This window comes from Panthera onca, chromosome C2, assembly GCF_046562875.1.
Source record: "Panthera onca isolate mPanOnc1 chromosome C2, mPanOnc1 haplotype 2, whole genome shotgun sequence".
NCBI lineage: Eukaryota > Metazoa > Chordata > Mammalia > Carnivora > Felidae > Panthera > Panthera onca.
Window position 1 is genome coordinate 142,301,163 of NC_138347.1, and position 14,542 is coordinate 142,315,704.

The following is a 14,542-nucleotide window of genomic DNA, read 5'->3' on the forward strand; positions in this document are numbered from 1 at the left end:
AATAATGTTCTACCCCTCTATTTAAGCCCTTTGCAATGTGATTTTAAAATCTTCTCATCAGAAAACCCTAAGGGACTCTTAAATATAGAGAATAAACTGAGGGTTGATGGAAGGGGTGGGTGGGAGATAGGCTAAATGGGTGATGAGCATTAACGAAGGCACTTGGGATGAACACTGAGTGTTATGTGTAAGTGATCAATCACTCAATTCCACTCCTGAAGTCAGTATTACACTGTATGTTAACTAACATGAATTTAAATAATAAAATCTTCTCATCAAAGGTAGAATTCACTTTCCTACACCTTGAATCGGGGCTGACTGGTCACTTGCTCTGGCTAATGGCATGCAGTGGACCTGGCAGGATGTCCATTCCAAGCCTAGTCACTAAAGGGTTTTGCATGCTTCGGTTCTCTCCTTGCTACCGCCCTAAGAGTAAGCCCAGGCCAGCTTACTGATAGGTAAAACCACAGGCAGGAGAGTTGACACCTCCAAGTTGTCCTGCTAGAGCCACTGCTAAAGCACAAGCTTCAAGCACAAGCAGCCTGCCAGCTGACTGCAGACACAGAGATGGGTTCAAGTTGGCTAACTGCCTGGACGACCTGTACGTGTGTAAGGTGTAATACGTGGCTGCTGTTGTGAGCTACCGTTTTGGTAGCTCGTTAGGCAGAGGTGGTAACTTAAACACTCTGACACTCTGCATCTTGGGCGCCTGGTATCGCACAGTGTCATTTTCCTAGATCCCACATATTCTTGAGGCAGACCAGAGGTGATAACATATTCATTGAAGCCTTTTCCTGTTCCCCAAACCTGTGTCTCCATAGTCTCATGAGATTCTTGTGGGTGAGGGATACACAAACCCAGTGACTTTTCCATAGTGAGCATGTGTAGTGGGTAGCTATTTATTTTTATTTTTAAGTTTATTTATTTTGAGAGAGAGAGAGAGAGACAGAGAGAGACAGAGAGAGAGAGAAATGTGAGCCGGGGAGGGGCAGAGAGAATCCCAAGCAGGTTCTGCCCTGTCAGCTTGGGCCCCCACGTGGGGCTTGGCCTCACGAACCGTGGAATCATGACCTGAGCCGAAATCAAGAGCCGGACGCTCAACCAACTGAGCCACCCAGGCACCCCTGGGTAGTCATTTCTTTAGGAAGATTATAGGATACTAATTGATTTTGGAGAATGTATTACTGATACGATGAAAAGGAAAGCAAAGCACACAATGTTTTCTGTTCAAGCTGACAGATGCATTCCAATTTCTATAACAACGGTAATTAATTTTAGCTGGGTAGAAAATCCATTTTCTTTGAGGAATCAGTGAACTACAGAGAAATTTGTCAGTAACCATTGTTTGGAATTTTAGTCTGCATGTAAGAGGCACAATAATTTTACAATGACAGCTAATATACAGGGAAACCAACCCAAGATAGAGAAAGCTATTTGGCACTATTGTATGTTTCTGGAAATACGTGATAATGGGATCGAAATCAAATCAAAAGGTAAGAGGCATGATATCAGAGCTCTACTTTTTTTTCTTCCCTATTTTATCAGCACTGAAATGCAATATAAAAAGAGAAATGCAAAGAGATAAGTGTGGTGACTTACAGTTGAAATTTTTACAATTATCGAACATATTGAAGGGCATGATCTTTGGGGTTGGAGGCAAACATCATTTTATGAAAGTGTCAGGGAAATGCTCCATTTCTGCAGTTAATCTATAATTCCCCTGTAAATTTTCTGTGGCTTAGTGTTTTGTTATCAATATTTTTCTGCTCATAAATGAACTCTAATAGACTTACTTTCGCAGTTGTAGACATGTGTCACATACTCATTTTTCATGGGGCATTATTGTAGTTGAACTATGGTGGTGGTTTTAATTAGTCTATAGTTTATTAGGGCAGTGGGGAATGTGCCACAGATGAAATCTGTATAAACTAAGAGATACAACAGAATATTTCATATTGTTTTTATATGCACTGATAAACCTATTAATGTACTTGGAAAACGTTTCTCAAGCATGGTGGTGGATTGCCATTCTTCATGGACATTCACCTCCTGCCCCTGCTGGAGGGCAGAGATGTTCTTTTTTGTTGTGATATCATGGTCCAGTGTGTATAAACACCGAACAAGTGCATCAGTCTTTCTGGGGTGCCCAGGGGGTCAGCTTCCAGCAAGCCTCTTTGTAGAAGCAGTGGGACACGAAGGATTCAGGCCTTTTTGGCCTATAGACGCTTACTTGTCAGTTTTCCTAATATAAAGTCTTGCCTTAAAGTGTTTCAAGTGATATTTTGTAATTCTTAACTGAACCTTGGAGCTTGACAGGGGGTTGATCACACAGGGACTGAACTTGCATGATGACTTTGTTCTAAATGAATCATTAAGGGGAGAAAATTAATATTTCTACTAAGAATATTTGGGTTTTGTTCTTTGCTCTATGGCCAGCACTGGGAATAGTATCTGACATATAGTAGGAGCTCAGTAAATATCTGTTCAGTGAATAAAAAGAAATTTGAAGAAGAAAGACCAAGAGGTCTGGGTGAATTCTCATACCAGCTGAAGAAACCTTAAACAGTTATCTCTTCCCTATGTTCCCTGCCAGGAGACTACTGCTTCAGGATAAAAGGGTTCCATATCAATTATGAAGATAAATGGGCTTTGTGCTTCCTGTCACTTTTTATTTACATGAATCCTGGTCTTCCCTGTCCTTTTAGTCTCATGACAAATTCAACCTCAAATCCAACATGTTCTTTTATGATTACTTCTCTTTCATGATCTTCCCTTTATCTAAACACATGAGATCAGATGTGCCTGTGGGACCTTAGTAAGTTTCATGTGCCTGTTGTGCCTAGGAATCTTGTTCAAATGCAGATTCTGATTCAGAAAGTCTGGAATGAGGTCCAAGATTCTGAATTTCCATCAAACTCCCAGATGATGGCAATGCTACTGGTCCATGGACCACACATGGAAAACAAAAGAGGTAGATGATTGATACTGAAGGAACAACATTTAGATAATAGGCAAAGGGGAAAAAACTGCAAAGAAATTGTCAAAAACTAGAACAGGAAGAATTAGAAGTTATTGGTGTCATGGAGTCAGGTGTGGAAAGATTTTCAATATACCAGATGTGCTCAACTTGGGTCAAATGTTGCTGAGAAACAATAACATAAAGATAGAACATGCTGTGTTGGATTTTCCAGGAGGAGGTGTCTGATGATCTTAGGACGGTTTTAATGGAGTAAGGAGGCTAGATTGCTACAAAAGGATGCAGAGAAAGCAAGCAGCAGCAATAATTGCTTTTATATAATTTCAATACAGTAGAAGTTTGAACTTTAGATGCTGAAGAGAAAGAGGAAGCAGAGAAGAGAGGTTGAATATGCAAGGGGTGGTGTAATTGACAGAGAAAAAGCCCTGACAAAGGTGGGAGGTGACTGCAATTAGATTTAGATGAGAGGCCAAAAGAGATTGATAAAGGTTGAAGCCTGAGGTTTGAAGGAGGAAAACAGGTGTCAGGAAATGAAGGAGGCTTTCATTCCTCTATGAAGATTGGAGTTGCCCATAGAGGAATGACAGAAGAAGGTGGTATTTAAAGGCAGTGGACTGAAGGAAAATGGTAAAAGTGTGAAATAGTTTTTGAGGACAATGGCAAAGGGAAATGATCAGGGGCAGGATTTTTTTAAAAATTTTTTTTTTTTCAACGTTTTTTATTTATCTTTGGGACAGAGAGAGACAGAGCATGAACGGGGGAGGGGCAGAGAGAGAGGGAGACACAGAATCGGAAACAGGCTCCAGGCTCCGAGCCATCGGCCCAGAGCCTGACGCGGGGCTCGAACTCACGGACCGCGAGATCGTGACCTGGCTGAAGTCGGAGGCTTAACCGACTGCGCCACCCAGGCGCCCCCAGGATTTTTTTTTAAAGGTAATACTGAGTTTCCAGCTGCGGTTTGAAGCCTTGAATTAGTAATGATACCAGCGCTCAGCATTATATGGTTTTTCTCCAAGAGAGAGCCCAACAACCTGGGGGCAGGTGCAGAATAGATGGCTCGTGGTTGTGTTTTTGCTCTTGGCACATATGGGGGTGTACCACTCCCACATGTAATCTTTGAATTTGCCATTTAAAATATCAAAGATGGAGAGGCACCTGGGTGGCTCAGTCGGTAAAGCGTCTGACTCTTGATTTTGGCTCAGGTCATGATCTCACGGTTCATGGGATCTGGTACCATGTCAAACTCTGTACTGACAGTGCGGAGCCTGCTTGGGATTCTCTCTCTCCCTCTCTTTCTCTGCCCCTCCCCCATCTCTCGAAATAAATAAATAAACATTTAAAAATATATCAAAGATTGAATTTTTATTTATCATATTGGTAAGTGAGTCTTTGGATTAGAGGAAATCACCTTGATTCCCAGATCCAAGGGATAATAGGGAGCTGCCACCTAAAATTATAAACCAGGATATTTTATTCTCTAGACCTTACTATGCAATATAGTAGCCACTAGCCACATGTGGCCTTTGAGCACTTGAAATATGGTTAGTCTGAATTGAGATAAGCTGTAAGTTTAAAATAGACATGGGATTTCAAAACTTATTACTAAAAAAAAGAATATTTCACTAATAATTTTCTTTTTTTTTAAATTTTTTTTTTTTTTTTTTTAACGTTTTCTTTATTTTTGAGACAGAGAGAGACAGAGCATGAACGGGGGAGGGGCAGAGAGAGAGGGAGACACAGAATCGGAAGCTGGCTCCAGGCTCTGAGCCATCAGCCCAGAGCCTGACGCGGGGCTCGAACTCACAGACCGCGAGATCGTGACCTGAGCTGAAGTCGGACGCTTAACCGACTGAGCCACCCAGGCGCCCCTCACTAATAATTTTCAAATATCAATTATATGTTAAAATGATAAGATTTGGGCTATATTAGGTTAAATAAAATATATTGTTAAAATTATTTTCGCCTTTAATTTTACTTTCTGAAATATATCTACTAATTTAAAATTACATAGGGGTCTCACGTGATATTTCTGTTGGATAGTGCTGCTCTAGATTCTTCTTTGGATTGACTAACCTTTACTCTCAATTACTGTCTGTTTCTGCTTGTTATGTTAATCAGTGTTCTAATGGTATAGCTAATCCAAGTCTTTCCTAAATTCTACCTGCATTCAGACGACAGCTTACTTTACCACCCACCTTTTGCTTGCTATCATCTGGAGGAACAATTGAGTCACGTCCTTGGGTTAACCAGTGATTTTTTTGCCAGAAGTCATTTGGATTGGCAACCTGCCAGTTATTGGCAATCCCAGGATTGCCCCAAACAATGAAACTAGTTATTCAGTTCTATGTGCTGAGCTGATTCTCTCTGATGGAGATGAACTTTTCTTAACATTCATATAGTAAATCCAGAGTAGGATTCTGATTGGCCCTTCTTGGGTCACATGCACGTTACCAAACACTGGGGTCAGGAGGGTGTTGCACTTCACTGATTTTGTTTATGAGGCCTAAGCCTGTGACTAGTGGGGAAAGTTTGTTGCCAGAAAAAGGAGAGAGGAAAGTGTATATGTCTAGTAGATAAAATAGTAGTTACTACTATCTGCTGTGATTAACAAGCCTCTCACTTAGGGCAGGTTGAGCTGCGCCTCTGCTTGTTTGAGTTGAAGCTGCCTGGAGTTTACCCACACAAATGTGTGCAACTAAGAATACCAAATCATCCTAAATCATAGACTAGGCAACCTGAAAGTAAAACACTTATGCTTTTCCTCCATTTACTCTTCTAAAGTCTGTTCTTTAGTATTTGCATGGTTTCATTTGGCAAAGGCATATAGAGTACTTAGCTGTAAATGCTGAGTAATTATATGCTGTTGTAAGTGACTGAGCCATTATCTACAGTAAGTGTGCAACCTGTCATAGGAAAAACAGCCTTTGGATTTATCCTGTAATTAGTCCATATTGCTATAATTATGTTCCAGAAAAATGTCTCTTGGCATTTGTATATATGTATACATATATATTTTTTATATGTATATATATATATGTATGTATATGTAATATATATATGTATATACATACATATATATATGTATGTATATACATATATATATTACATATACATACATATATATATATATATATATATATTTTTTTTTTTTTTTAAGTAGGCTTCATGCCCAGTGCAGAACCTAATGTGGGCTTGAACTCATGACCCTGAGATCGAGACCTGAGCTGAGACCAAGAGATGGACACTTAACCAACTGAGCCACTCAGGCACCCCTAAACATATTTTAAGAAGACTAAAACTCATATTGTTTAAACTCATGTTATAGTATTTTTGTGGGGAAAAAAGCACAATTCTTGGAGTTGGTCAAATGAGGCTTGGGAGTTCTTTTTGATAAAAAGATAACCTAGAGATATAAGAAATTTAATTGCTTCTGTTTGTCAGCAGATTTTGATTTTGTTTTTATGGTATGCTTTTCTTTACCTGTTGATTTTGAGATTTGAGGACATGATCTGTCAACAGTCATTGAAAAATATGAGGATATCTTTAGTTTCAACTTGCAATTAATTTTTATAGCTGTTTACTGTCCTCAGTGGTTCCCCATTCATTATACCATCCCTGTTCAGTAAGGTTATGATAGGTAGAGAAACAGAGAATCAGAGATATTGAGAAGTTTTTCTAAGGTTATGTAGACAGTAAGTGGCAGAGCTGGGACTTAAACCTACACCTTCTGCATCAAATAGTATGCCTTTGGCTACATATGACAGTATATTTGGCTAATAGTGGTGTAAACAAAGAAGACATTTAATAATCTTACATTAAAAGAAGACTGGAAACAAATGGCTCCAGGTTAGTTCAAGGAGCTAGACTGATGTCTCTGATTCTCTCGACCTTTCCCTCTAGGCCACACTATGATTACAGGAGCGCCAAACATCACATCTTCACAGAACAGAATCAATCTAAGGCAGAAAGAGAAAAATAGGAGACCTCTTTCTCTCTCTCCATCTTTCCCTCTGCCTTTTCTTTTTTTCTCCTCTGTCCTCCTTTCCTGTCTATTTCTCTCATTCTCTGTTTCTCTCTCTCCCCCTTCCCCTTTCTTTCTTGATTTTGTCCACCTTTCTCTCTTTTTTCTTCTTCTCTTACATTCTTTCTTTCTTCCTCTCTTTAGTTAGGAGATACATCTTTCCAAGAAATAATTCTCCAGACATTTCTTCATATATCTCATTGGCTAGAACTTGGTTATATTTTTAACCCCAGTAACAAGGGAGGCAGGCAAAGGAAATATCTGGAACTTTTAGTCTCTATCCCTGGTGGCAGATTTTGCTATAAAAGATGATAGCGTTGCAAAATGTTTTGGTAGCTGACAGTGTCTACTGTGTCTCTGTACTCCAAGTCCAGTGCTCTTTTAATCTTATCTCATCAGATGTATTTTTATTGCTTAGAAATAGAAATAGCATTAGAATTTTTTCACTTATTTAGAAGCCATTTATTGGCACATTACTAGACGATGTGGTATGGATTCTGGGGCTGCAAAAATTAATAGATACTCTTCTTGTGTTTAAGGAATATATGATCAATGAAGGAACGTAATGAATGAACATGCTTTAAACGTAAATCAACGTCTAAATGCAGTTGTACTGAAAATACGAACTATAGGAGTTTGGAGTAACAACAGTTGGAAGGCAGCAAATATTGCCTTCAATTGGTTTTTAGTATTCAAGAACTAAAGTGAATGTATCACCAACTCGGTATCCTACTAGGAAATCTGGCTGCAATTTGGCATTTGGTAATGCTGCAAAGTTCTTGCAGTGCTTATTAACATACAGATGGAATCCCTATTTTTGGTGGAAAGTGGAGGGCAATGAGTTGAAAATGTGGCAGCTGAATTTGTGTGCACAGTCACACTAAGCTCAGGCCAAGTTGTATACATTGAATTCTTTCGACAAACCATTCTCAGGAGCTTTAAGTAGTCTTGGTGAATAGTCACGTTGGGATATTGGCCAGTTTTGGATCACCATACTAGGCTTACTACTTAATACCACTCTTTTTGTTATTTTTCTTTAGTATACATTCTATTTGGTGCCCTGTAGCCAGAATGCTTCAATTGGGGCATAAAGTTGCCTATTGACCGTCCGTAGATTTTGGAGCAAAGTTTCAAGTTGGTAGAAGCATGGGCCTGGAACACCTGTGTGGTCATTTCAGGCCAGCGATGCTAACATGAGTGTCCAATAGATGAGATGGATCTTCTCTATGAAATGTAGCTTTGATACTTAGGTAATTTTAGAGTTAGACATTCTTCATAGCATTTTGTACTTAGTATTCTTCAGAATATGAAACTTATGGCTCTTTGACAGTAGATTCTTTGTCATGTACATTAAAAAAGCCTCCCATAGCCTTTGATACAGTACATTATATACAGTAGGAATTCAGTAAGTGATTATTTTATTAAATGAGTGATTATTTCTTAGAGGATTCCAGCATATTATTGAAAATAGTTTCAAATTGAAACATCTTCCTTATTGGACATCAAGTTTCAGACTAATAAAAAAAAATTGCATTTGTGGGGCGCCTGGGTGGCCAGTTGGTTGTGTCCAACTTCGGCTCAGGTTATGGTCTTGCAGTTTGTGAGTTTGAGCTCCATGTTCCACGCTGTGCTGACAGCTCAGATCCTGGAGCCTGATTCAGATTCTGTGTTTCTGTCTCTGCCCCTCTGCCATTCATGCTCTGTCTCTGTCTCTCTCTTTCTTTCTAAAAATATGAACAAAATGTTAAAAAATTGCATTTGTGATAAAAATACATTGAATAGCGAAACAAGTTTGGCTTAAAAATTTTTCAAAAATGTTTAATACAAAATAATTAAGACACAAAAGAGTATAAGCATAAATAACATATCCTTGTACTTTCTATCCAGTTAATAAAAAAGTAATTTATTTTATTTTAGAGGGCAAGCAGGGGTCAGGGGCAGAGAGAGAGAGAGAGAGAGAGAGGGAGAATCTTAAGCAGGCTCCATGCTGAGCATTGAGCCCAATGTGGGGCTCGATCCCACAACCCTGGTGGAAATCAAGAGTTGGGTGCTTAGCCAACTGAGCCACTCAGGTGCCCCAAAGTTTGTTTTTAAATGAATATTAACTCTCTTTCTTGTGGATAAAAATTAGGACTTCCAATCTAAATCTCGACAATGAATCAGGAATAAAATTGAGAAGAAAGATCTGTTTTCCCCTGTATTTAACCTTAAAGATGAGTTACTTATTATTTTTTGACTATTTTATTACTTCTGTAAAATAATTACACATTATAAAAAATTCAAATAATACAGAGAAAGAAATAAGCATCTGAAACTCAACAGTTCAGAGACAACTACAGATGACATTATTTGAGATATTTCATATGCATACAACACGTGGAAATATGTATGCATTTTACATAAATGTGTTCATACCATTCATTTTACTCTGAAAGTTGCTTCCTTCCTCTAACACCCATCTGCTGCATGTAGTGGATATTTTTCCATTTAAAGAGGAAAAGGATCTACACTGATTTTAATAGCGGTACACATGATCATTTTCCTGTATCATGATGTGCTTAACAAGGCATCTATTCATGGCGATGCACATTTCTAATTTCTCCATATTATAATCTGTGTTTAATAAATAGTCCTGAGCATGGTTTTGTTCTTTTATCCTTTTAAAACAGTTCCTTGGGTAAATTCTTAAGAATGGGTATGGTGGATTGTCCCAGCGTCTGGATGTTTGGCCTCCTCACTGCATCTGTCCCCTTTGCCATGTTACTTTCCAGCACTTTTCCTTGTGAGCAGGGTGCCACGTCCCAGCTTTGGGCTCCGGTGACTCGCTTTGGTCAACGGGATGTTAGAAACGTGGTGCAAGCAGAGTCCCAAAGGTGTTTTTGCAATTGAGTTGCTGCCGTCGCCATGAGAAGGACATTCCGAGCCAGCCTGCTGGTTCCGGGAGAGTGAAAGCAGAACGAGCCCAGTTAAATGTATTCAGTGAAGCTCTAACTGAATCAGAGTCCTCACCCAGCCCGCAGGCCCCTGCGTGAGCCCGGCAAGGTCAGCAGAACCGACAACCCATCCGCAGTTCTGTGAACACTAACAGATTGTCTGCGGATGCCAATGAGGCTTTGTGGGTGTTTGTTACAAAGCATTAATGTGGCAATAGATAATTGATATAGTGGGATTTGGCTATTGAATTTTTTTTATTGGTACCTATATTGATTTGTAGTTTTTCTAAGCCTTGATACATTTTTCTGGATTTTTTTTAAAGGTGATAAATGCAATTTAGTGGAAGTGATTTCATACATCCATTATAATTAGATGAAAGTAAAAGACCAAACCCAACAAGCAAAAACTTCCTTGCTAGTTTACAGACCTCATTCCCATCTTGGGTTTTGCATTTATCTTGGCTATTTGTTTTTCATGTATATGAAAATCATGTTAATAGTTAATGTTTATTTATTTTTGAGAGAGCATGAGAGAGAGAGAGAGAGAGAGACAGAGCACGAGTGGGGGAGGGGCAGAGAGGGAGGGAGACACAGAATCTGAAGCAGGTTCTAAGTTCTGAGCTGTCAGCACAGAGCCTGACGCAGGGCTCGAACTCACGAACTGCGAGATCATGACCTGAGCCGAAGTCGGACGCTCAACCGACTGAGCCACCCAGGCGCCCCAAAAATCATGTTAATAGTTAAAATGAAGATGAGTGATTAGTTGTTCAATTACAGAAAGAAAATGGAAAAGTTAAATTACTAAGAAAAAGAAAAAATTACCAAATTGATAATCCAAATTTGTTTATTTCTTATTCATTTATTTATAAATGTTTATTTATTTTTGACAGAGAGAGCGTGTGCACATGAGCAGGAAAGGGGCACAGAGAGGGAGACAGAGGATCTGAAGGCAGAGCCAGATGCAGGGCTCAAACCTACAAACTAACCTGAGCTGAATTTGGATACTTAACAGACTGAGCAACCCCAGGGCCCCTAAACTAAATTTACTTTTAAAGTTGTCTTAAAAGATTGTTAGTTTACTTATATTTGCATCAGTCTCATAAACTCTTATAAATGTTATAGCATTTAGTTTTGACCGTTATTCTAATTAATTTTAGGGCTGTGATTCTGGCCTCATTTTTCTAGCCTTGTACCCATGGCCCCATATTAATATTTATGCTGAACTAATAGAAAGTTTTTGTCCATTCTCACTTTAGACTTTGAAATGAGATCATTAGTTCCCATCAGTTAAGCAGAATTGAATTTCATTGCATATTCAGTCCAATTATCCTTGAAATTCACCAATAATCCCCAAACTTCATCAGAGTGATTAGTATCCGTGTATTCTATGCCAAACCTTCCACTTAGAATTGTAATTAAGAAGATGGATATTTTAAAGTTTCACCTTTTTGTCCCTTCTCAAAACCACCACTTTTTGACTGTTTTGATTCTTTTAGACTGTGCACTGTGTGTGGTTTCTGTACCTTCCTCATCTGAGTCCACGATCTATCCCTTCAACCACATCCTTACATCAATCACCATGTTCCCTTATCTGTTAGCCTTCCTCTGCACCTATTATAAGCTGCTCTCAACCCAGGGCAACCCACCCCTCCACAGGAGGACCCCACTGGGAGGGTTACATCTACCATTCCCCTGGGGCCCTCGCTCTACTTCTGTGTCCAGCATTATTGGCAGATGATCACTTTTAAGGAGAAACTAATGATTATTCAGAGTGTATATTCTTAAAAACATTTTTTTTAATGTTTATTTATTATTGAGAAACAGAGACAGAGCATGGGAGGGGCAGAGAGAGGTGGAGACACAGAATCTGAAGCGGGCTCCAGGCTCTGAGCTGTCAGCATAGAGCCCGATGCGAGGCTCATACTCACGAACTATGAGATCATGACCTGAGCCGAAGTTGGACACTTTACCGACTGAACCACCCAGGCACCCCAGAGTGTATATTCTTAAACTTACTTTGCTTCATAGCTTCAGACTTTCTTCCTCCCATCTACCATCTACACTGCCATTGGTTATTTTTCCAAAATATGATCACATTCCTGCCCTGATTAAAAATATCTAGTGAATCTCTTCTGCCTAAATTCTGGGCATGGCACCCCAGGCCTTTCACAATCTGCTGGCCACCTGTTTCTGGATTCAATTTCTGCTCCTGGCTGTGGGGAACAGAGGGAGCTAAAGGGGCAGCCAGCGTAGAACCAGCTGTCAGTCAAGGCCGTGTGTGTTTGTGTGTGTGTGTGTGTGTGTGTGTGTGTGTGTGTGTGTGTGACAATTGTTGACATTCCAGGTGGGCACCACATTCTAGGGGACTGCACTCTGGAGGAATAAGGGCATAGTTTGAAAGTGTAGGGAGGTGTCTTGGGTTGGATTTCCCCTAATTTCCCTCAAGTTCCTGCAGAACTTGAGATATGTTTGTGTGAAGTCAATTTATTTGGAAATATGGTCTCAGGGAACAGGAATACAGGATGGAGGAATGAAACTGGAAAAGAGTAAGTCAATACAGGGGTAGATGATTGAACTGGACCAGCACTAGAGGCATCTTGTGTTGGATCCAGTGAGATGTCACGCGGAGTCTTATGCGGTGCATCTAAGAACTGTTTTCTTGGTGGCAGTGCAAGAGGGAGGAGCGTATGCCTTGACTTCTGTTCCCCATGGTCGCGAGGGGCTTCGCTGATACCCATTTCCTTGTACATCTGGATTAAGAATTCCAAGTGAGGGGCACTTGGGTGGCTCAGTCGGTTGAGCGACCGACTTCGGCTCAGGTCATGATCTCACGGTTTGTGAGTTCAAGTCCCGTGTCAGGCTCTGTGCTGCCAGCTCAGAGCCTGGAGCCTGCTTCTGATTCTGTGTTTCCCTTTCTCTCTGACCCTCTCCCACTCATGCTCTGTCTCTCTCTGCCTCAGAAATAAATAAACATTAAAAAAAAGAAAAAAAGAATTCCAAGTGATTTGGAAGACATCTTGGTTTGGCCTCAAAGGGATCCCTGGGCAGAAAGCACATGGTGTTTGGTGCAGCTTAAGGCAGGGCATATGCTCTACTTGTTCTGGGACAAAGGAAGTCAAAGAGCTAGTAACTGTGAAAGTGGCTAAAGAGGCAGGGTTAAGAAGGTTCCGAAATGGGCACAAGAAGCAGATGACTTAGGTGGTATGTTGAGCTAGCGTCATCGAGGGAACCCCCCCTGGAGTAATGAGCAGTCAAGCTGGACACGAGCCAGGCCTCTGCTCAGAACCTTGCTGTTTGCTCATGACCAAAGTCCTTCCAAGTACCTAGGAGGACGGATGTGATCTGTTTCTCCCTTTACCCCTCTAATCTCATCTCCATCTTCTCTCCCATCGCTTATTCCTTTCTGACCACACTGGTCTCTGTGCTGAGGCTCTCACATGCTTCTGCCTTAGGACATCTGCCGAGGCCCTGCCCCAAGCACTCTGCATGATGAGTGTTAGATTCCTAGAGATCTGTCTCTTTGTTCCTTAACATCTTTGTTCACATGCTACTCTCCCAAGGAAGCTCAGCCAGATCGCCTATTAGAAATGTTACCCTCTTACACTCTTGATGCTCATCACCTTTCCCTTTTCCCGTAGCACTTTATCACCTTCTAACATACTACAAAATTTGCTTCCTTACTAAGTTTTTTATGATTTTTTCTCTCTCCCTCTACAGAAGGCAAGCTCCACAAGAACTGGCGTTTTGACTGGTTTGTTGGCAAATGTATCCCAAGTACATGACATATAGTTGGTGCTCAAAAATGTTTAATTTTGGGGGCACCTGGATGGCTCAGTCGGTTAAGCATCTGACTTCGGCCCAGGTCATGATCTCACGGTTCATGGGTTTGAGCCCCACGTCAGTCTCTGTGCTGACGGCTCAGAGCCTGGAGCCTGCTTCGGATTCTGTGTCTCCCTCTCTCTCTCTCTGCCCCTCCCCCACTTGTACTCTGTCTCTGTCTCTCTCTAAAAAATAAATAAATATTAAAAAAATGTATACATATTTAAAAAATTTTTATTTTTGAATAAGAAAATAAAACAACAACACCAAAGTGAACTCTTCTTTAGAGAAGAGGCTCACAGTTACTGCCTTTTGTGCTTTTTTTGAGTCCACGGTTTGTAATCCAGTCAGTAGGAACAGCAGCTGCCTGCTCCTAATTGGAGCAGGGACAGAGATGGGCTAGAATTTTAACCATGACCTTCCTTTTATTGAAATTCAAGCAGGGCAGTGGTGAAAACGAAGCAATTTGTTGTCCTAACAGATTTACGAATGACAAACCACAGCTGAGAAGCTTTGAAAGGAAGGCAAAATCTGTCCTAGAGAGGAAAATAATCATGATTATGATATATTTGATCATGCTGTATTTGTACCATGCTCTAACTTTCTGTGTATCATCTAAGCATTATAACAGGCATTTACAGTAGGTAGAAATTACGATCCCTACCTTAGAAGGAAATGTTTATTTTCTATTTGTACTTAAGAAGAACTGAGGTAAAATTCACATAGTATAAACTTAACCATTTAAAGTGTGCAGTTCAGGGGTGCCTAGGTGGCTCAGTCGGTTAAGCATTT